Source organism: Lygodium microphyllum, chromosome 22 (assembly GCF_053477565.2).
Source record: "Lygodium microphyllum isolate KBCC chromosome 22, Lygodium_microphyllum_v1.1.10, whole genome shotgun sequence".
Lineage (NCBI taxonomy): Eukaryota > Viridiplantae > Streptophyta > Polypodiopsida > Schizaeales > Lygodiaceae > Lygodium > Lygodium microphyllum.
This window is the reverse complement of record NC_141156.1, coordinates 75,767,559-75,791,742: the sequence shown is the minus strand read 5'-3', so window position 1 is coordinate 75,791,742 and position 24,184 is coordinate 75,767,559.

The window sequence follows — 24,184 nt, the reverse complement described above, 5'->3', positions numbered from 1 at the left end:
TTAGGTCTACATCCATTTCTATCTACTCATGGCTTTGGAACATGAGACTAGCTACACTAGGATGCCAAGGTTCCTGGGCCTCAAGATTATTATAGTTAATGCCAAGATTCTCTCTAGTATACCTATCATTTGCACCTCCAACATGACTAACATTCAACAAATGTTGCCAATCCTTATGGATTTCAAGGGTGTGGGGAAAACTCTAATAGCTCTCCCAACATCTTTGAATACATCACTCATAATCTTCTACTTGAACGCTCTCCTCCTTCAGTGAATTAGGGTTTGCCATCCTAACTTGGAACTGCATATTTGTTTCCAAGCCACTGACAAAGAGTTCACCAAGCACGTCTTTTGGTAATTGACTTGACTTTCCTTGGCTAGAGCTTCAGAATGTCATCAAAGGCTCTCATGTACTCTTTGATGGAGATATACAACTCTTGTTGAGTCTGCATAAGCTATCCCAAGACTTGAGTCATGGGAACCTTCTTCTCATATTCATCCAAAAATCTATCACATAATTCCTCGAATGATTTGATTGACCCTCTTGGGAGATAATACCATTTCTTGGCCTCTCCCTTTAGGGTATTTGAGAACACAAGCATCCGAGTATATCGTCAAGCCCACTTGCAAGGCAAGTCAGGTCATACTCTTTTAAATGTAGCATCAAATCCTCATCTAGTATCCCATGAAACACTAGGAGATCCCTATAAGGAGAAGGACCTTTAGTCCTGTTCTTTGGGATCAAGACGAGGTCATCAGAATCTTCATATTCATCTTGACTTAATACCCACGTGTCAAGGTCCCTAATCTCTTTCGTTTCCACCTTTATCAATGTATAAGAGTCTCTACTTCCCTCGGCTTCCCTTTCTGCCAACTCACAAAGTGGTCTAGGGAGTCCAACATGATGCAATAGGGAATCTACCCCATCACAAGGCTATTCTCATCTACTACTACTTTGCTAGAACCTAGGATCAAGTCCCAATAAAACCTTTCTTGCTAACAATGGTCTTCCACACACATAGACATCATCCAAAGCATTATTGTGTGCATATTAACCATTGTTATCACAATCTTTTCATCTAAAGAGTCATCATCCTTAGTGGATGACTGTGCTCTCTTAGCCTCACTTTTTCTTTCTAATGTTTTCTCTAACTCCCATGGCCTATTAATCTCAAATATTGCTCCATGGGTACTTTTCCATAGTGGCCAAAACTCAAGCATGGTATCACTTTCGCAGCAAAGGATAAAATAGTCGACCACATGACTAACCAAAGATCCCACTAAACCATTTAGGATGGACAAAGTATCTTTTGGGTTATGGGGATTCTTTGGATTAAGCATCATGCTGATGACCGAAATTTTAATCAACCTATATTTAATATCCACCACCACTTCAAGGTGGCTCTCAATTAGAAACTAAGAAAAATAATGGGTCCCTTATAGCCAAGATTCAAAATTCACCACTTATTAGCAGCTCTCGGCAAATGCACCACATGTCGAGACCTACAATGGGTCCCACACTGGCTCTAAGCACTAGTTGGGCCTCTCTACACTCAAAGAACACACTCCCTCAGCCTCACAACTAGGAGCCTCTAAGGGACACACTACTCTAACTTTTATCGTAAATTTCACGTTTGTTTTGGATTGTAATCCAACGGTTAAGCCTTCCCCACACTTCTCTCAGAGGGAGTCCCTACATATATATCGATCTAAAAACACCTCATAAGCACAGACAGAAGGAGACACCCCTCGACCGAATGCCATGGTCCCACTGCAGCTCTCCTACACCTCAGGAATTAGCCCCTCGATGCGTCACTAACACAAATCGCACATATGTCACAAACTCCACCCTTGTTTTCAAACATTCCAGGAGATATAGATATTTTCCTCACTAAATAGTCCCCAAGAAAACCAATCATCTAAACGTATAGCTTAGGTATCTCGCATACTCCACGTGGGTCATATGTATAAGAATACAATTGCAATGCATCCAGTAATGATACCATGCGATATGCACAATGCAATTGTGAGTGACCATGGTACTTAATCATTTTATGATTTAGAAATCAGCATCGCAAAGACATTTCTTTCAATGATTTCAGCCCACTCATAATGCTACATTGCTAAGCATTCTCGTGCTGCTTGACCCTCTTAAACTTAAATTATAAACGTCCTATATGATATGCATAAGCAAATAGATCAGAATTTCAAATGTTATCAACAACTAATTACCCCTGAAATGCCTCCTCCCTATCATTGAGGTTATGCATGGTTTGATAGGTGTAGGAAGCTGTTTTTCCATGTGTTTTTCTTGTAAAAATGGAAAAGGCTGAAATGAGGCTTATCCCTCATGTTCCAGTCATGTCATACATCTACAAACATAAAATCATATTTTTTCCTAATTTTCTAATGCAAAAATCTAAATTTTTTCATTTTTTCATTGTTTTTCTTCATTTATTTAAATAAAAATTTTCATATTTCTGATTTATGGGTTGAGATAATCACAATCACTGAGAATTGATTTTATATTCATTTCTAATCCACATAAACCCAAAAATCACAACAAAACCCCCAAGATTTATCATTTCTATGAAAACCGCATAATTCCAGGTCTTGCTTGTTTTGGTATAAATTGTTATATGACTTAATTTTTTGGTTTTCTTCAAGATTTTTGATATATTTCAGCATTATCAATCAAAGCAACCACTTTCAAACAATTCCATCAAACATTTATCATAAAACAAATAGAATGATTGCTTACACATAGAATCACGCTTTTGGAAACGTGTATTTCATGGTTGGGAGGCCATTGATGCTCCTTCTTGGCCACTAACGCTCTCTCACATCCCAATCTATGATCTCCTTTGCTCTAGCACCATCATTCCATCAGCATCTTCCATTAAAATTCACCCCCTTCTCCCATAGAATCACGCATATGAATAGGCAGCAAGAGGAGAGAGGCGAGAGGAGGGAGGAGAGAGAAAGACTAATTCTGCATCTTCTCCATCGGGCAGCCATTTTGCAGTCAAAAAGTGGCAATGGAGAGCAAAAAATTAGGGAATTGCTAGCTAGGATCTGTTGGAAGGGTTGTTTTTTAGGCCCCCTACCCCTCCTCATCAAATCAATGCCATGGGGGGCAGCATTTGTTGTCAATGTTTTTGGAACGCCCCCTCCCCCCATTAAAAAAATTAGGGGCCTATGGGCCCCCTAAAGGCCGTGCCCATTTGTTTGTCCACTTTTTGGTCAATTTTGACCTTGGCAATGTTCGGCTTCTCACATCACTTTCGTCCAGTGACTGATTTCGGATTTGAAAAATCCTACATGTCTGACTTGACCTCCCAAATGGCCGAGAAGCTATCTTTCTTCAATTCAATAGTCAAAAAAATTACTAAAAATCTGCAACCACCACAACGGCCGAATTTTACATTTTTTTCTTCCTCGGTCCCTTAAAATTGTCGAATCTTCATGTTCCTCTTCCATCGGCTTTAAATTCTCACATAAAAATTGCACTAGTCCACTCCTTTTTTGCACTTCATGGGTGCTTAAATGCTACTCTCACTAGGTCATAACCTTGCGCCAATTGTGGTAGGTTCGGTCATAATGCCATGCATTGCAAGCTTCCAATGAGACTTTTGTATTCACAACCTTATAACTAGCCATACCTAGGGAATAGGCCGCCAAATTTCTTTGGGAGAGGAGCCCTATTGGCTCTTCCAACACTGAACAACCTGAAACGAGCCATTCCTAGGATGAAGATAAATCCCACTGGCATACCTAAGCTGCCTGGACCTTTCATAACCCATCCACTGAGGGATGCTCCAGTTCGCTAAGTGGAGGAGTTGAATGATGAGGAGCCTTATGTGAACCCTTACATCTCATACAACGAAGAGGGAAATCTAGTTCTCATGGACTATCGACCAGTGTCAATGATGGCATTAGGAAGCGGAAGAGGCAGGGGCTTAAGAGGGCAAACCCAAGAGCCAATTTTGTATTGGACTTGCGGTCACCTGGGACACATCTCTTCATGCTGCCCCAAGAGTGAGCAAGCCAACTGAGATAACGCTGACCTCAGATGTGCAGAGTGTGGAATCACTCACCTCTTTACTGACCTTCAGTACCATTGGGGCCAATTGGAGTCGAGACACTTGACGAAGAGGCCACGCCCATCCCGCTGCATGTTATGACCCAAGCAAGCCAGCATATTACTGCCAGGGCCCAGTAACCTAGACGCATCCTCAATAAGGAGAGCAAGAGTCGGAGGCAAAGGAAGAAGAAAACCGATGCAAAGATCACACTTAAAACCAAGAGCATAATGAAACTACCTATTGGAAAGAAAGTCATGGACACAGAGGTAGAGACATCTTCTCCAAAGACTGCTGAGGAAGGGAGTGCTAAGGTAGGGGAGTACCCCAATCCAAAGTGCCAATTTGAAGCCATAGAAAAGGTCAAGGAGTGGGTGAGAGAAGCTCATGAACACCTAAAGAATGTTGAGCCCATCTTGGAGGACAAGATGGATGATCTCTCTAGCATAAGCATGCCAATCTCTCCCACAGGACCAAGAGATGCATCTACACCTCAAGTAGTGCTGCCTAAATAGATCTTGAATGCCATGGGCCAACAAACTAGTCAAGGTCATTAGCCAAGGAGCATAGAATCAGGAGAGAAGCAAGTAGCCAACAATCTTCTGACAATACTAGTGGCCACCCCTATAACTTTGAGCTTAGGAAATATGGGGGATGACTTGGTTGTTTGTCTCAGTGCTTGGATGCCACATTTACTACACTTGCTAAAAGCTATGATTGATTAGACCTAGGTCTGTTAGACGAACCTTTAGCAACGGAGGTATACACACTGCCTTGCTCATGGGAAGAATTAGAATTTGTATTTATTAAGGCTCCCTAGGTAGCTAAGGAACTAATTTCCACTGAGATTTTCTACCAACAAGCATGCAAGAAATGCCTCATTACGTCTTACGACAATGGCACAATCCTTGCCACCAACTAGGAGATTGAGTAATTGAATAGCTTGCTAATAACGACTCCTCTTTCTTGCAAAAATGGTATGCTCTCTGACTTCAATGGGAGTAAGAGGGCTACCAAATCATGACCAATGCTGAGCAAAGACATGCAATCAATACCTCAAAATATGACCCAACTTACGTAGCTCCAACCTCTTATAGTGTGTTGACCACCATTTGCAAGCGGCCCCTAGAAGAGCACATCATGACTCACCCCTACTTAGATTGCATTTTGATAGAGGAGGAGTTACACATTGCGAGTAGAATAGAATGCGGTGATTTCCTAATGGATGTCCTCACCTACCTCACTCATGTAAGCATTCGACCTCTCAACATGGACCACTAAGCTAACATGGAGTACAACCCAAACTTCTATGCTAACATGGAGTACAACCCAAATTTCTACGTTTGGCTCATGTGAAAGTGACACACCATGAGCATGCGCTAAATGCCCTTAACCCTTCAAATCCTAGGAAGAATTCCTCTCATCTCCCAAGGGGGGAGGGGGTAAAGTGTGGAACATAAAAATAGACTAGCAGAAAAGAATGGATAAAAAACAACTGGGGATTAAGGAAAAGGGTCATAAAATTGGTTGGAATGCATGGACTACTTGAAGGAAAAGTCTCTTTTTGTACTTAAGCATTTCAATTTTCCATAAGCACACAACCATTTTCTACACGTCTTTCCGCAATAAATTGTTTTAAAGAACACTATTGGTGAGTAGTGACTTCATGACATGCACCTACAATGGCAGGACATGAAAAAACTAGCAAATCGCCGTTCTCAGAGAAAGATTGCAAAGTATAACCTCTCAATGGAGATGAGGGGCTACAACCAATTCAAGTTTAGGCACATCCTGAATTTGAAGGACGTGGCCATGGAGGAGTAGGTCATATGGCAAATTGTGAGCTAATGCAAGTTGTAGAAGTATGTGGAAAAGGTTGGCGAGCCTATCAATTACAAAAAGTGTGTGGAGTTCCTCTAGACCTTCAATCGGAACCATGGCACTATGAGGGTGCACCAAAGAGAAGATGCCCGTCAGGTGGAAGTTGAGCTAACCCTTGAATTGGTGTGTTGGGCCGAGCCAACAAGGTGGAAAGATAGCCAAAAAGGGATGTATATAGCATGCTTGGAATGGACAAAGTCCTGGTCCACACTAACAATGGCATCAACTTGGCAGATACCCCTGATCTAGAGGTGTAGCTATAAGCCAAAATGGTGCATGTCCTGTTTTCCAACCAAAGGTACAATGCATTGATGAGTAGGATCAATGTGTTGATGTTGGAAAGCATTGCAGCTAAGTCTCTAGATGAAGTAAACCTGAACGGTTTCATGCGGAAGACCATTGAGACTTCAACAAGGGCATTGGCCACAAGAGGAAGACCCGCATGTGGAGAATACCTAGCCTCCAAGGCAAGAAAGACATCATCCTCCAAGGCCTCGACCATATGATTTGGTGGAGTCTTGATGGCCATCATCAAGGAGGCATTGGGGGAAGCCCAAGATGGAGAAGTAGTCGATGAAACATCGGACAGGTCACCACCGCACCATGAGCAAGAGTGGTCTAGTGAGAGAATGGTGAGTGACAAAGAAGGAGAGCAAGAAGCACAATATAGCCATGTGGAGGGGCCAAGAAGTCAAAGAAAAGGACTCCACAGGAGAAGGCTAAAGAAGAGAGCAGGAAGAAAGAGAAAGCATACTTATAAAGAGCCCAAAGAGAGTCCAAAAACATGGAAGAAAAAAAAAGAGAGAAAAGAAAAGGAGGAGTCAAAGCAAATAAAAGAGGAATCCAAGAGGGCTGAAGAGGAGAGAAAGAGAAAAGCAAATGAAGAAGCCAAAGAGCTCAGGAGGAGAGAAGAGGAAGACATGACCTTGGTCATCTGCCTATCGATGGAGCAACCCTCTAGAGAGGAGGAGCTAGCTGCCATGAGCCCCCATGAAGAACACCTAGGGACAAGCTCCCAGGTACCTAAAAGCATGCCACCCCCAATAGTAGAGGGCAAAGGAAAGGGTTTTCTTGACCCCATCCCACATATCCTAGTGCCCACCACCCCAGTCTATGCACCCACCCTCCACAGCCTGAAGTGCAACAGAAGTTGGACATCTCTACTAAGAGGAAAGTGGAGCTAAAAAAGAAGAGAATGAGAATGCTAGAACAGGCATGAAAAAGGTTGCAATCTCAACCAGAGCAGCGCTAATCCTGCCAAGTGAAGATTACTTCCCAACAAACTAGAATGCAAAACTCATAGTCTAGGAGCATTAGGAGAATGGCCACGAACCATTCGACTTTAATTTCCAATTCCCCACCACATTGAGCAAAGTGTTATCAATCAAGGTGGCGGAAAAGGTGATTAATGTCAGAAGGAGGTTGGGAGACAGATGAACCTCTAAAAGAGAAAAAAATCCTACCCTATGGGGAACAGCGGCTCTCGACTACTGGGAGAACAAGGTCCTAGAAGTGCCTAGAATAGTAATAGGCTACGAGTGCCAACCACAATGGAGGAGGAGGATTTGGGATGGCAGCATGGATGCTTGGATGTCTTTTTGTATCACCCTGCCCTCTAAGAGAAGTAACCCTTCCTACATGCCATATCCTAGAAGGGTTGGGCTGGACTATAATCCAGACATCCACGGTAGATATGATTTCTCAAAAATATACAACATGAATGCCACCAAGCCAGAGGATGCCCTGAACTTCAACGAGAATGACTTATATGCTTCTATTGACCATTTCCTTAGCAAGTTCTCCTCTTTCCCAGACCATGCCTTCCTCACTACTTGTAATTATCTTAAACTCCTTAGGGTACTACTAAAGCAAGATCCTACCCTGCTAGAGTACCACCTCCTGTCATTCTTTTTTTATCTTAATGCAAGCATAGATAGCTGTGCCATGTCTAGATTGATGATTGTTAAGACTTCAAGCTCAGCTCGACTATCTTTAGGTTGTGTGTAACTGACACTTAGCTTATCCAGCTATACCACATGTGGATATTAAATAAGTCAGTGACTTTAGACTTAGTCTATACTTGGTGTGAATGGTCTTACAAACCTTAGAGTATTGTAGTCACTTTAGTTATATGGGTTATGGAATATGAAGAAAAGTGGAAGAGAGCATACGGCTCCTCTCTGTTGCTCTCTCTCTCTCTCTCTCTCTCTCTCTCTCTCTCTCTCTCTCTCTCTCTCTCTCTCTCTCTCTCTCTCTCTCTCTCTCTCTCTCTCTCTCTCTCTCTCTCTCTCTCTCTCTCTCTCTCAACATGGTATGCTTTTGGGTATGCCACCCCCAGTAGTGTTTGCTATTTTTTGTTGAGATTGCAAGCTCAACATGTGCGGACATTGATGATGGACCGCTTGGCTAGATGGGTCCGCACATCTACACTTAGCATGTTGGTAGTCATTATGATACTCGCTTGGCCACTGACTTATCACTTGTTATATTTAGTTTGTTACACCTACCTACAGCTGGCAAAGATATAGCGCCAGTCGATTAGTGTAGTCTATTATTCATTGTTTGACTTAGTAGGCCACTTTCCTTTATGTTGTATCTTATCTATACTTTGTGTACATTGTATAGTGCGCGGAAGAAGAAGAACAAATCAACAAGAAAATGTTTTGGCCTCCATCTCTCTTCTTCTATTCTTGAGTGAGCATCCTCTTGTGTATACAGTGTGTGTTTGGCACAATAGCTCAAGCAAGTCCTCCCACCACACAATTCTTGACATGGTATCAGAGTCGTGCCACTGAGAGAGGTTGATTTTGAAGGCTGAAGTGAAGGAGAAGAAGCAAGGTTCGAGAAAGCAAGCAATGGGTGAGAAGCTCTCCCATTCTTCCACTCTCTCTCTTGGATAGTGCATGTGGAGGCACCGGAAGCAGGGTAGAGTGAAAATCTCAGATTGCTGTGAGATTTGGTATGCTAGAAGAGCATTGTATATTCTGCATGTAAGCCCTTTAGAGCCTACTCGCAGTTATTTTTGGCATATGAGGCTGTTTCAGGCCCTGTTTTAGAGCTGCAAAGTTGCAGACATCAATTTCAGGGTACACTATGATTTCAGCTGTATTGACCGAAAGTGGGTGCACAGGTTATAAATTTTGAATCTGTAATTCTTGAGGTGTTTTCCAAGAAGCAAACATAAGGTTTATTTGCAAATAGATTGAAAATTATATATATTATTAAGCAATCAGTAAAAAATATTGCTTGATGTATCGTTGTGCACTTGTTGTGAAAGTCTGTAGAAGACTAGCTTGCTGTGTTGTATCCTTTTTTGTGATAATGGCAAAGAAGAGTGGAAATCCCATTATTGAGAAGCTTGACAAGAACAACTATCCTTCGTGGAAGTTCTGTGTGACAAACTTCCTCATTGGAAATGGCCTTTATGAGCTTGTTTCAGGTGAAGAAAAGGAGCCAGAGCTGCCGACTGCAGATGAGTTAAAAGCATGGAAAGAATGGAATGCAAAAGACAAAAAGGTGATGTACTGGTTATCTGCAATCATTGTTAATACGATGTTGGGACATATCAAGAATGCAAAAACTTTACATGCAACTTGGACAATTTTTTAGAATATGTTCTCAGTAAATACAAAGACAAGAAAGATTCAACTCAAGCACGAGTTGAATGCCTTAAAGGAAAAATGTATGTCAATGAGTATGTGTTGAAAGTGAGGAGCATTGCAGATGCTTTAGCAGCGATTGATGCAATGCTTGAATCATTTGTTACTTCAGTATATATATGGAAGCCATTTTTAGATTTTGATGAGTTGGTCTCTCTCATGATTACTGAAGAGATCAATATGCAAGGTAACTTGTCTGAAAGAAATGGTGAACAGGTCCAAGCATTTTACTCAAGTTCAAGAAGAAGGGGACATGGTAGGTTCTCTTCGAGAGGCCGTGGTATGGGACGTGTTGGCGATAACTAGCAAAACAGGTTCAATCAGGAATTTGGTGAAATGTAGGTTTCAAGAAGTTGAGGAAACTTTAGAGATATGGGGAACTCTAGAGGAAGAGGTGGATGGCAGAATAGAGGTTTTGGACATTCTACTATTGTTTGCCATCATTGTGGCAAAATAGGCCATATTACAGCCCATTGCTATGCTAAGAAGGATGATATTCGTTGTGGTAAATTGCAGCAAGGAAAATATGCATCGTCTTCACGACAGAATGAAGACAAAAAGGAGCGCTTGTTTGTTATGTAGCATATGATGAATGCAATTACATGAAAGGGGTCACATGATGATGTATGGTATGTCGATTCAGGTGCATCTAATCATATGACGAGTTATGTTGAATGGTTTGGAGAGATACAGGACTTACAAAATCCAGGTTATGTGTAGACAGCATGCCACCCAATTTCACACATTGGAAAGGTTCCCTTGTCCCTGTATGATGGCCAGACAAAGAGTCTGACAGATGTATTACATGTGCCATCAATCACAAAGAATCTAATGTATGTTGGTCAAATGGTAGAGCAGGGGTTGCAAGTCTAATTCAATGCAAAAGGTTAATGATAAATGCAAGTTGGTCACAAAAGGAAGTAGAGTTGACCGCATGTTCACTTTAGATGTTGGAATTCCTGCAATGGATGTTGCTATGTATGCTAAAGGAAAAGGAGTGGTTGCCGACATTGAAATATGGCATAAACGTATTAGACATGCAAATGTGCAAAGGTTGAAATCAATGCCATCTAGAGGATTGGTTACAGGTTTGCCTTCTTTTAGAGTTGCAAAATTTCATAAAGTTTGTGAAGCATGCAAGTCTAGTAAGTAGGCCAGACAACCCTTCTCGCATGATAGACAAGTGAGCAGAAATAAACTTAATGTAGTGCATATAGATATTTTGGGGGCCTACACAGAATGTATCTCTTGGTGGTAGCAAATACTTTGTCACATTTATTGATGGTTATTCAAGGAAGCTATAGGTATTTTTTATGAAGGAAAATAGTGATCTATTTGAGCACTTCAAATCTTTCAAGGCAGTTGTTGAAACAGAAACATGCTTGAAAGTGAAGTACTTGAGATCAGATGGAGGGGGAGAGTACCTCTCTAATGAGTTTAGTGGCTTCTTGAGGACTCATGGGATAAAAAGGCAATTTACTTGCAGGTATATCCCACAGTAAAATGGGGTGACAAAAAGAAAAAATAGGCATATTGCAGAAGTAGCACGTGCATTAATGCCTTAAAAGAATATGCCAAAACATTTTTGGTCTGAAGCTGTTCATATTGCTATCTATATTATGAATGGAACCCCCACAGCGGCAGTTCATGGGATGACTCCTAAAGAATGCTTTACCAGCAAGAAGCCTAGTGTATCACACTTGAAGGTATTTGGACGTATTGCATATGTTCATGTGCTAGATGAGCTATGGAAGAAGCTTGATCCAAAGGCTGAAAAATGTATTTTATTGGATACTCTTTAGAGCAGAAAGGGTATCGTTGTTATAACCCTGTCACAAGTGAGTTTAGAGTGAGCGGGGATGTTATTTTTTATGAGATGAATAGTTGGTATGCACCTACTAGTGATGTATTAGATGATGATAATGATCATGATAGCTATGTGCAGAAAGAAAAGCAAGAATCACGGAGTCTTAATTGACCAGAAACATCATTTGGTACTACATCTATAGTGAGCCCTTGGTCTGGGAGACTAAGGAGCCCCACATCTTCAGGTGTATCTATAATGTTGCAAGCAAAGACAAAGGAAAGAAGAAAGTGCTAGATGGTAATGATGCATCTACTAATCATTTGGGATTTGATGGAGATTCTAGTGGTTTAGAGAGTTTGCATGATGAGCTTGGTATTCCTTCAGTCATGACACCAGGTGTATAGAGAGCTCATAGTAATGTAAAGACTCCATTGAGTGATCCAGTGGTATGCAAGTCTAGCAGGGTCAGATACCTTGTTAAAAGATTTGGCTTTAAAGGTTATGCAGCTCACCATTATGCTTATATGGTGAAACTACTTGAGGATATTGAGCCCACTTATTTTGAGGATGCTGTTGGTCATGCTCATTGGGATGCAGAAATGGATGAGGAGATGGCTGCTTTAGAATCCAATAAGACTTGGTATTTGGTACCCTTTCCTAAGGGTAAGAAAGCTATTGGATGTAAGTGGGTTTACAAAGTCAAGAATAATGCAGATGGTTCCATTAGCAGGGATAAGGCTAGGCTAGTTGCAAAAGGCTATGCTCAAACATATGGCATAGATTATGAAGAGACATTTAGTCCAGTTGCTAGGATAGCAACTGTTAGATGCGTGATTGCCTTGGCAGCAACCAAAGGTTGGAGCTTGCAGCAAATGGATATTAAGAATGACTTCTTGCATGGTAAATTGCAAGGAACCATCAGGTTATGAGGATTTAGAGCATCCCACATATGTGTGCAGGTTAAAGAAGGCGCTCTATGGGCTGAAGCAAGCACCTAGAGCATGGTCTGACAAGATTGGCGAGTATCTTGTCAATATTGGATTTTGTATTTCTAATGTTGATCACTCATTTTATGTGAGAAAGGGAGATGCAGGTTTAGTCATCATAGTCATTTATGTGGATGACTTGATTATTATAGGTGACAATGACAGTGGGATTGCTGAAGTTAAGGAATTCTTGAAGAAGAAGTTTGAGATGGAGGATTTGGGTGAGCTGAGATACTTTCTTGGTATTGAGGTGATCAGATGTGATAATGGCATATGGATATCCCAAAGGTAGTATGACTTGGATATGTTATCCAAGTATGGTATGACAGCATGTAAGCCTCTTTCAGTACCATTGGAGCAAAATATGAAGCTGAGTGCTGATGTTGGGGATGAGATAGAAGACCCTACTGTGTTCAGGAGGATAGTAGGGAGTTTGATTTACATGACTATCACAAGGCCAAACTTGAGCTATGTTTTTGGCCTTGTCAGCCAGTTTATGCAAATGCCTAGAAAACCTCATTTGGATGCAGTTAGACGTATATTGAGGTATGCGAAGTCCACTTTACATTATGGACTTTTTTATGAGGCAAATAAGGATGTACAGGTCTTTGGATACACAAATGTAGATTAGGTTGGTAGCATGTCAGACAGAAGATCTACAAGTGGATTCATGTTTTCCCTTGGTAGTGCAACATTTACATGGAGCAACAAAAAGCAACCTACAGTTGCTTTATCAAGTACAGAGACTGATTATAGAGGTGCTACTATGGTAGCATGTGAGGTGGTATGGCTGCAAAAGTTATTAGGTGATTGATGTGCAGGGAGATCGTCCAGTTGTCATTCATTATGACAACATGAGTAGTATATATCTAGCTAGGAATCCAATGTTCCATGCTAGGACAAAACACATTGAGTTGCACTACCACTTTGTGAGAGAGAAGGTACTTGCAAGAGAGATTGACTTAGTATATGTCAGCACACATGATTTGATAGCTGACATTTTCACAAGGGTACCGAGTGTGCAGAGAAGCTTCGAAAGTTCCAAAGCTTACTTGGAGTCACAGAGATAGAGTTGAGCTTGAGGGGGAGTGTTGAGATGGAAAGCTCAACACATGCGGACATTGATGATGGACCGCCTGGTTAGATGAGTCTGCACATCTACACTTAGCACGTTGGTGGTTGTTATGATACTCACATGGCCACTGACTTATCACTTATTATATTTAGTTTGTTACACCTACCTACAGTTGGAAAAGATATAGCACCAATCGATTAGTGTAGTCTGTTATACACTGTTTGACTTAGTAGGCCACTTTCCTTTATGTTGTATCTTATCTATACTTTTTGTACATTGTATAGCATGTAGAAGAAGAAGAAGAAATCAGCAAGAAAGCGTTTTGGCTTACATCTCTCTTCTTGTGTTCTTAAGTGAGCCTCCTCTTGTGTATATAGTGTGTGTTTGGCGCAGCAGCTCAAGTAAGTCCTCCCACCACACGATTCTTGATATTTTTCAGTAGTTTAAAAAGCAGATTGAAAAGAAATTTGATTGTTACATCTCTTGCTTGAGATCTGACAACAGTCGGGAGTACGTGTAAAATGAGTTTGACAGTTTTTTGGCTGAAAATTGCACACGTAAGCAGCTTACCTACAAGTACACTCCTCAGTAGAATGGGATAGCTGAACAAAAGATCATGTTAGTGATAGAAGCTACTTGGGCAATTATGAATGAGAAGAGTATACCGCTCTATTATTGGGCTGAGGTTGTTATGATAGCCATGTATATCTTAAACAAGACTCTCACTACAAGTATTCATGAGATGACACCATTTCAGAAACTGTATGGCTACAAGCTTGATGTCAGTCACATGAAAGTATTTGGCTATCTTCCTTATGTGCATATCCCTTATGAGAAGAGGAAAAAACTGGATCTGAAAGCACATGAGTGTGTCTTTATTCGATATTCACAAGAGAAGAAGGCATACAAATGCTATGATCCCTCTACTCAAGATACATTAGTAAGCAGAGATGTCATCTTTGATGAGATGGCATCTTGGTATATATCATCGGCTGCAGTACCATCAGATATGCCTCGTACACATGTATCTACAGTTGATTCGCTGTAGTAGAGTATTGCATTGATAGGCCCTAGTGGTACAACGATATCTCCATAGATAGGGAGATTACAAAGCTCTGGCTCACCGTCCACTGACACCAATATGTCTGTGAGGGGGAGATATGATGTGATGGATAGCAAAGGGAAATAAAAATTCCTTAATGATACATCTGGTGTGATGACACCTAGCAGGATGACTTCAAGCTATGACTTAGTTGACAGTCTAGATGTGTGAGCTTGGTATTCCGACTATGTATACTCCTGGCACTAGGTAGAACAAGTACATTCTGCCTCATGAGAGAGGGGAATTGAGTAGTGCACCACAGCTTAGATGCTTGCAGAGAGTCAGGTACCCTATGGATAGGCTGACTTACATTGATTTTTCTACAAAGCATTTTTCTTATATGACAAAGGGGACATAGGTCAAAGAGCCTACTACATTTGCTAAAGCAGTGATGGATAAAAATTGGTACACAGTTATGGATGAGGAGATAGATGCTTTGGTTGAAAATAGTACTTGGGATCTTGTGCCATTGCCAGAAGGAAAAAAGAACATTGGCTGCAAATGGGTCTACAACATTAAATACAAGTTGAATGGCAGTGTAGAGAGGTACAAGGCAAGGCTGGTTGCAAAGGGATACACCCAGCAGTATGGGTTAGACTATGAGGAAACATTTAGCCTTATTGCCAAGATGGCAGCCATAAGAATAGTGATAGCATTGGTTGCTACTAAAGGCTGGAAATTGTAGCAAATGGATGTGAAGAATGCTTTTCTCAATGGTGACTTAGAAGAGGATGTTTATATGGATCAGCCTGAAGGGTATATACACCCTGATTTTCAACATTATGTATGTAAGCTAAAAAAGGTGTTGTGGGGGCTGAAGCAGGCTCCAAGAGCTTGGCATGCAAGGATCAATAATTACCTATAGAGTTTGGGATTTACTATTGGCAAGGCTGATCACAGTCTATTTATGAAAAAGATAGACAAAGGCTTGGTAGTGTTGGTCATCTATGTTGATGACTTGATAATCACAGGTGATGATGACTTGGGGATACAACATGTTATGCAGATGCTGAAATCTGAATTTGACATGAAAGACTTAGGTGAAATCAAGTATTTCTTGGGTATTAAGGTGATCAACGCTAAAAATGGTTTATGGCTGATGCAAAAACACTATGCCACAAAAATGCTGAAGAAATATGGCATGGCTGAATGTAAACCACTAGATACACATCTTGATCAAAATGCCAAATTGGACATTAGCACTGGAGCTGAAATTGATGATGTGACTATGTACATGCAGATGGTTGGTAGTCTGATCTATTTAACTACCACTAGGTCAAACTTGAGTTATGCGTTTGGGCTCATAAGTTAGTTCATGTATTAGCCCAAAAAGCCACATTTGGATGCTATTAGGTGGATTATGAGATATGTTAAGTCCACCGTAGATAATGGGATGTTCTATGTGAAAGATAAGCCCTTGACACTGGTTGGATACACAGATGTAGATTAGGCAGGATGCTCATATGATTGTAGATCTACAAGTGGTTATGCCTTTGGGTTTGGAAGTGGAATGATCAATTGGAGCAGCAAGAAGCAAGCAACGGTTGCATTGTCTAGTACTGAGGTGGCTGAGTACAGGGGTGCTGCATTGGCAACATGTGAGATTGCATGGCTGCTCAAGCTCATGGCTAATTTGGACATACATGTGGATGCTCCAGTGACCTTGTTATGCGACAATCTCAATAGTGTACTCCTAGAAACGAATCCAGTATACCATGCCAAGACTAAACACATTGAGGTACACTACCATTTTATTAGAGAGATGGTTCTTACAAGGAAAGTAGACCTTATGCATGTGAAGACTGATGAGCAGGTTGCAGATATGTTTACCAAGTCTTTGGGTAAAGATAAGTTCAGTGTTTTTAGACAACTACTTGGTGTACAGATGTTGTCTTGAGCTTGAGGGGGAGTGTTAAGACTTCAAGATCAGCTCTACTATCTTTAAGTTGTGTGTTTGACACTTAGCTTGTCTAGATGTACCACATGTGAACATTAAATAAGTCAGTGACTTTAGACTTAGTCTGTACTTGGTGTGAATGGTCTTACAGACCTTAGAGTGTTGCATTCACTTTAGTTATATGGGTTATGGAATATGAAGAAAAGTAGAAGAGAGCATACGTGTCCTCCCTATTAGTCCAACTCTTCGCTCTCTCTCTCTCTCTTTCAACAATGATGCGAGCTGCTCTCTTATCATCCTTTCACATGGCCCTCTTAAAAGACATGAACTATAGCCGCTTCACTCAATGTAATCACGTATTCCTATCCACCACTCCTCTTAACGCTCGAATGGGCCTAAAAGGATACATCCAAAGTAGACAATTTCTAAGCAAATCCATTAAGCCTCCAACTTCTCTGTCACACAACCATGATGATGAAGATTAGTTCTTTGTTATAATTTTAAAAAAGGGGAGAAAAGAAAAAAAAATGACAAAGGAAAAAATAAATGAGAAAAAGAGAAGAAAAGAATAAGAGAACAAGAGAAGAAAATAATAAGAGAAAGCAAATGAATCACCTCACTACATGCAGGCCACAATCACTGCACCTAGGGGTCCTCAAGTTAGGTGTGTCTAGTGGCCTCAGTTGACTAGCTCCGCCCCTGACCCCCCTAGCCCTTTTTTGATTTCCCACTTCACACTTAGGGCACATCAAGGGCAGGACATACCTAGGGAGGACACCCTCACCTATGGTTAGACCTGTCTTCCTAAGCTGCACCCACCGCACCTCCCTTATGTACGAATTGGGTCCTCAAGTGTGGGACAACACCTAGGCTTTGTTGCCTATGGTTTGGCCCAACTCCCAGTTCCACTAGCATGAGCACAATGCACTACACACAAAGGTAGATACACCCCCCAAGTAGTGCACCTTCTTTTCTTTTTAAGCAAAGGCAAATGCTACAAACCACCAACTTCGAAGGCCCTAGCATCCACTCAATTCACTCTCAACTTCCACCACCTCAATCATTTAATCAATTCCTCCCCATGACCAATCCCCATGAGGCCCCATCATCATCAACTCACATAACCACCCTTCATATCACTGCACCCCCGTCAACCCAAACCCGCAAGTGCCATGGACTAGCACTTATCTAGGAGGGGTTTAATGTTAACCCCAATACAAGATGAGAAAAAGAAAATGCAAAAATATAGAATAATGTGGAAAAAGGCATCCAAGCAAGGAATAAAAGAGAAAATGTCAAAAGCGCAAGGGCAACCGCAAAAGTCAAGTCAAAGGCAAAGGTGCATTTTATAATGCAAAGGCGTCACTAAAATTTTGTAAAAGCATTCTATAATGCAAAGGCATCACTAAAATCCTGTATGAATTGTAAAACAGGGCATAGGTGAAGGGATAAGGTAACTAAAAGGGAATAGGCAAAGAGGACCTTGGTAAGATGCCCAGTCATGTAAAAAGGGGATGGACACCCAAGGGATCGAGGGCTTGTATATAAACTCAAAAAGTGAGTGAGAAGCTCATTCTTTGGTGTGTGGCTAAAGTGGTCTTCTTCTCTTCTTCTCTCCTTCTTGCTTGCTTGTGTGTGCTGGAGAGAGGGAGTGTGAGAGTGTGAGGGAGTGAGGGAGTGAGGGTGAGGAATCGCAATGGAAAAGCTCTCCATCATCTCTTCTATTCCTCTCATCTTCTTTTATCTTCTCTTCTCTTGCACGCGGCTATGGAGGATGGAGCTCAAAGGAGGGGGCTTGAGGTTACTTGATCTTGCATCTCGAATCATGGAGCTGCCAGCTTGCTAAGGGAGGAGACTACTCATTCAAGCATCAAGGTACGCTCACTACACCCCCATAGGATTGAAAGTGCATTGGCTAGGTGAGAGATAGCCAGTTGTGCTACAATAAGCGATATGTGGGTCTTGGTGGTTGAGAGTGAGCTTGCACTTCACACGGTCTTAGATTTCCTCCTTTTCTTTTTGGTTGACATTCATCTACCTACCAATGAGGTTATCTAAGTATCTGGCCTTGAAAAATCTTTTAATGAAAAGATCCTTTAGGTTATTGAAGTTATTGTGCTACTTAGTGTTGTCTAGGCTAGTAAACCATATTCATCCCTTGTCTCCTAGGCAAAGTCCAAAAGCTTGACCACGTTGCGTGAGGTCCATGAGGCTATGCCACACACCTACTCAAACTGCTCAACAAATATATAAGGATCATTACCTATCTACTACTTCTCAAGTTGCTTTGCAACTATAGGTATCTTGGTCTGGCTTCTAGCATTTGGGGTGAAAGCTAGCAATGAACTTGCTAGGGCTACTCAGATTTGTTCTATGGTAGTGTTATTTAATAGATTCTTTGTGAGGAGCTCACTCAATGTAAGATCCGGTCTCTAATGCTCTCTCTCTCTATTGGTCTTTCCTCCCACTCTACTCTTGCCTATGATGGCTAGAACTCATTGGATCTCATTAAGCTCTATTTCTTGGTGTAACCTCTGAGCACATTGCTCTTGGTTGTAGCTGGCTAATCATTCCAAGGCAACTCTTCCTAGCCTCCTCTCCTCCTCGAGATCAGCTATGATTTCACATGTAGATCTCTTGTGGTGTGCTATTTTTGTTCGGCAGTCATATCGTGATATGAGTTGTTGTATATCAACTAGAAAATTGCCTAGATCGAGATCTTGGTTGCTTGTGTTTGTGCTAGCACCTACCATGTTAGTGGTCTCTTGAATCACTAAGGTGTCAATGAGAGTGATTAGGTCAACTAAGGACATGTCTCTAGTTGTGGTTTAGTCCTTTCTTCACTTGGGTATTAGGTGGTTTAAGGGATGCTCTCTCACCTAGTGATGATTTTGCTATCCTTCTAAAAAAGTCTATGCCTCACTCTTATTGTCCCATGGATCAATTTTCTCTTTACTTGTTGCAAGGTCCTTAGCTATAATACACTTAAAATTGTAGAAATCAATAGCCTCCTTATCATTCTCTTTAGAGGGATAGCAAAATTGTCACCAAGTGAGAGAGCATCACTCAAGGAATCATAATGACCTACATGGCTAACATGTATCAGTGGCAACTTGGACCTTGTCATCTGAGTCTCTACCTTCTTAAGAATCCTTAACAAGTGGCTCCAAACTATAGTGTACTCATATCTCTACATGTGATTTGTTCTTATACCTTTTCCATATGTGATGTACCTAATTGAAGAGCCTCATTGGTATAAATCCCCACAAGCAAACTTGTATGAGCTCAAGGATAACAAGATGGTAGCTTTCATATATTCGCACTTGATAAGGGAAATAAAATTTCCTATGAAACCTCTAATGGATGATGGCATAGCCAAAGTGTTTGAATTATCCAAAGAAGATCTTGAGGCTATATACAATTGCATGCACTTTGAATTGTAAGTCAAATATATATATTTTTTAAACATGAGACAATATAAAATATCCCACTATGAGAGTCTTCAAGATAAAAACATCATTTGACTTGTTTATCTTAATCAAGTTTCATTGTTGTATTTTACAACTTCAAAGCAATGTACCACTTTAAAGTGGTGCATTACCATGTTAAAATGGCACACAACATTTAATGTAAACTAATGATATTGCATCATCTGAGATTTGTGCTGAATGACTAAGTAGTTATGCACCACTAATAATTGATATGAATGTGACCACTAATAAGTGGTGCTAAGTCACTAAAAGGTGGCTTTACACCATTGAAAAGTGATTCTTCATTATTCACTTGACCGCATCTTTGTAAAATTTACTCTCAACTTTAAAGCTTGAAACTTGCTTTTGACTTTGCAACATTCAATTTAACAACTACTGGTATTGCACCATCCAAGATATGTGTTGGACCATTGAAAAGTGGTTCTACACCATTGAAAAGTGGTTTGTACTAGACCATTGAAAGGTGGTTTTGCACTATTATAAAGTGGTGTTGAATAACTAAAAGGTGGTTTTGCACCAATGAAAAGTGGTTCTATAACACCAAAAAGTGGTCAAAAGTGGTATATTGGTATAGCTATTTAGTGGTGCATCACCATCTAAAATTAATGTTATACCATTGAAAGGTGGTATTGTATCACTTTAAGTGGTAAAAAATGTTAATTTCTTTTAAACTTCCATCATACCACTCAAAAGTGGTGTAGAATTATCCAAAAGTAGTTCTATGCATTTAGAATTCAAATAATATGGAACAATATAGAAATATGTAAAGAGTTTAAAGGTTTAAATATTCATTAAGAAGTATAATACATGCTATATCTGTGATAAACCCAAAGTTGCTTCGCTCCAATGTTGTAAATTCAATGCACTTTAAGACAAGAGTTGGTGGATTTGTGATTATCTTTATTTGTTCTTTTCTTCTAGAAATATCTAAGTAGGCCATTAAGATCAAGAATAATAAGTTTTTTGATCCTATAAAAGTTTGAAACCACATATGCCATACCAGCTAATACGATGAAACTCTCAATCTCGGAATGGTCAACATCTAAAGCTTTCTTCCCTTCATCTAGTTGCATGTGGGCATATATATGGCTATCATTGACTAGTTCATATACCTAATGTTTTGGTTCTTCGATCTTTGATTTCCAATCTAGTTCAATCACATACAAATGTATGTTTTTACAAAGCCTTGAGAAACACTTACATAGAATCATATCATAAACTTAAACATTGAATTTGAAATGTTGATTGAATTGAATTATGTTCAAGATTTAAATTTATTGTAAAACATTTCAAACTTATACCTTTCATATATTGTTTTGCATTTATTTTGTGCACTTCAATGTCACTCATTATCTACTTAGACATACCTCCCCTTTTCTCTTCAGAATCTAAGCAAGGAAAAACTAAATTAAAATGTGTAGTATGAACACAAAAGAGCATTAGCACAATAATAAATAATTGTAAATTAATAACAAACACTAGACAAAATAGGAATTCGTCATCCTATTATAATTGAAATTATGTGTAAAAAAGAAGATATAATGAGGCCATTGGCTATAAAAAGGGTATAGAGCAAGCAATGTAAGAGCTTCAAAAGGGGCACATGAGTTTCTTTTGAGAGTTTGGTTTGGAGGGATTTAATGTTACAATCTTCAAAGTTAGTATTCTTTTGATGAGGTGAATGCTCATCACTGGTCCTTTTACCTCTTGAATCAGGTATTACCGAATATGCCAACCTTAGTCTTCTTCTTCAAAGTGAAGTGCTATACAATGCTTTTCCTATTTTTCTTCCTCAAATTTTCAACACAAACTTCTAAAATTGTTTTCATCCCATCATTGGACAACTTGAGAACAACATGTAATGATTGTAGTTTTAAAATTAAAAAAATATGACTATGAATTAATATTTTCACCACATTTCTTGTACTGTGATTTGTAGCTCATCCCCCACCCCCTACATAAGAAATGTTGCAATGCTTCTAAGCATTGTAAGGCTAATGCTCTTGTGGTGTGGGTGGATATTTTAGTTTTCAAAAATCTATTTTTATACAAATAGAGAAGGGTGTTTGTTTGTATACAATTATATTATGCCTAAGCTATGGTCATCCAACCAATTATAGAAGTTCAAGTTATATTGCAATTTCCCTAAAAGGTCTAGGTACAAGGGTTACATATCAATACAAAAGGGTCTATGATGATATTTAAGAGCAAGTTAGGTGTACTAAAATGACTTGTAATATGGAGTTCTTCTTCAAGTAGAACTTTGTCAAAGTATGTGGTGTTTTTGAAGCTCGAGAGGGGATTCCAAGTTTTTGGCTAGGATGATAGACCTAAGGGAAGCAGTCATACAAGAAGTCAGGTTGTATTGAAGTGCCTTGATAGCTTCTCATTACTAAGCATTGGTCAAGGGACGACAACTATTGGTCTAGGCCATTTTGGTTCAATGTTTATACTACTCTTGAAGAAGGGGCTCTTTGAGTGATCTTGGTTTAAGCTCCTTTTAATTTAGACTCATTTTGAAGTGATTGGCATGTATGGTGGAAGGAGTCAAAGTGTTCTAGCCTCCTTCTCAATTAGTGCCTTTAAAAATTCTTCCTATATGATCATGTTTTCAAGAAGATGTGCTCGTGGTCTTCTCATGTGTTTTTCCAGCAAGACATTATGTCAAAAAAATCCTCACTAGCCATGCCATGTCAACAATTTTGTATGCTCTTGCAAGAGTTCCAAATGTAGAATCAAGCTAGGAAAAGCATGAGCAAAGCATTTGGTTATTGTGAGCTCAATACCCTCTACAATTTCCTCAATCATCCTAAAAATTGAGCGTCAATTATAACTTGGTGGGGAACGAGGCTTGGATATACATAACAGGAATAGTCCTTATTCACCTTGGCTACCTTCTCTTATTTTGATTATAAGACATCCTTAGCCTTAGGATCAATAGCGTTTGGCTACTACATTTATTGTGGATCTATTGGTCTTTAAGTAGCACTATTCTTGGGTGTTAGTGGCTCTAGATTAGTGCTAGTAGTGCCTAATGGGGGCTACTACTATTGTGGATCTAGAGTTACGAATTTAGTAGCTCAACAGGAGGTTAAGTTTTGGGTTTGGATTGTGGATTTTGAGCAACAAATGGGGCTATTATTGTTTTGATTCCACTATTGATTTGGAAGTAATAAGTATATTCTATGGGTTTAGCAATGTCAGGAGTCCAAGATGATTGCTTACTTGGATCCTTGGATTGATTGGCGATAGTCATGTGTTTCAAAGTTTTGGCTTGGTTTTGATGCTAATTCTCGCTTCATGTTGTTGGGCCTTTGGTGTTTATTTCCCTTGTGGATTCATTTTCTTGGCTTTGGTAGTGACCTGGGGTTGCTACTCTATGTCCTACTTTTGCTTGCATAATGAAGGTTCTTTACATTGGGGAAAAATGAACTCAAAAAGGGCATTGTAAGGAATTGGTTAGGAAACCTTAAACTTGGATTACTCCCTTTTCCATGGTCATCATTGCATGCCTTTTTGTCCCTTATTCCCCCCACATTCCTAGGCTCCACCCTACATTTTGTGGTGGGCCCCACCTAGAAAGTAGGGGATCTCCCTTTCTTTTCACCTTGCTAACTAGCATTTTCATCCTCCAAGTTGGGATCCACCACGCAAGAGCTACATAATTCCACTACCCTTGCAAAACTGCAACATTAGTAGGTTAAATTAAATTTTTTCCTTAAAAGAGTCTTTAAATTTCTCATAGAAAATATATTTTTTAATATTAAAATATGTCCAATTATGCTACATGTTGAAATAACCATTTGTTATACTCTATTCTAACTAGAACGCCTATAAACCAATATATCTTTTCAACATTTAACACATGTGGTACCTACTTAGGATGAGCTTAGGACCCACAAGAGATTGTTATATAACACCTTGATGCTCTAATACTTTTCCTAGTAGATCAATAGGACAAGAAATTTATGGCCCCAATAATTGAATTTTTTTCCATCCCTTCCAAAAGTAGATTTTTCATCTCTAAAGGTACCTAACCATATTATATATTCAACTAAGCATTTTTACTACTCGATATTACCCTCTTATTCTTTCTACCATAATATTGCACTTAGGAAAACAACGATTTTCTTTGCTAATCTACATTTCATAATGGAATTTCTTATAGACTAACCAATCATAAGAGGAAAGTGGATGTGCATCT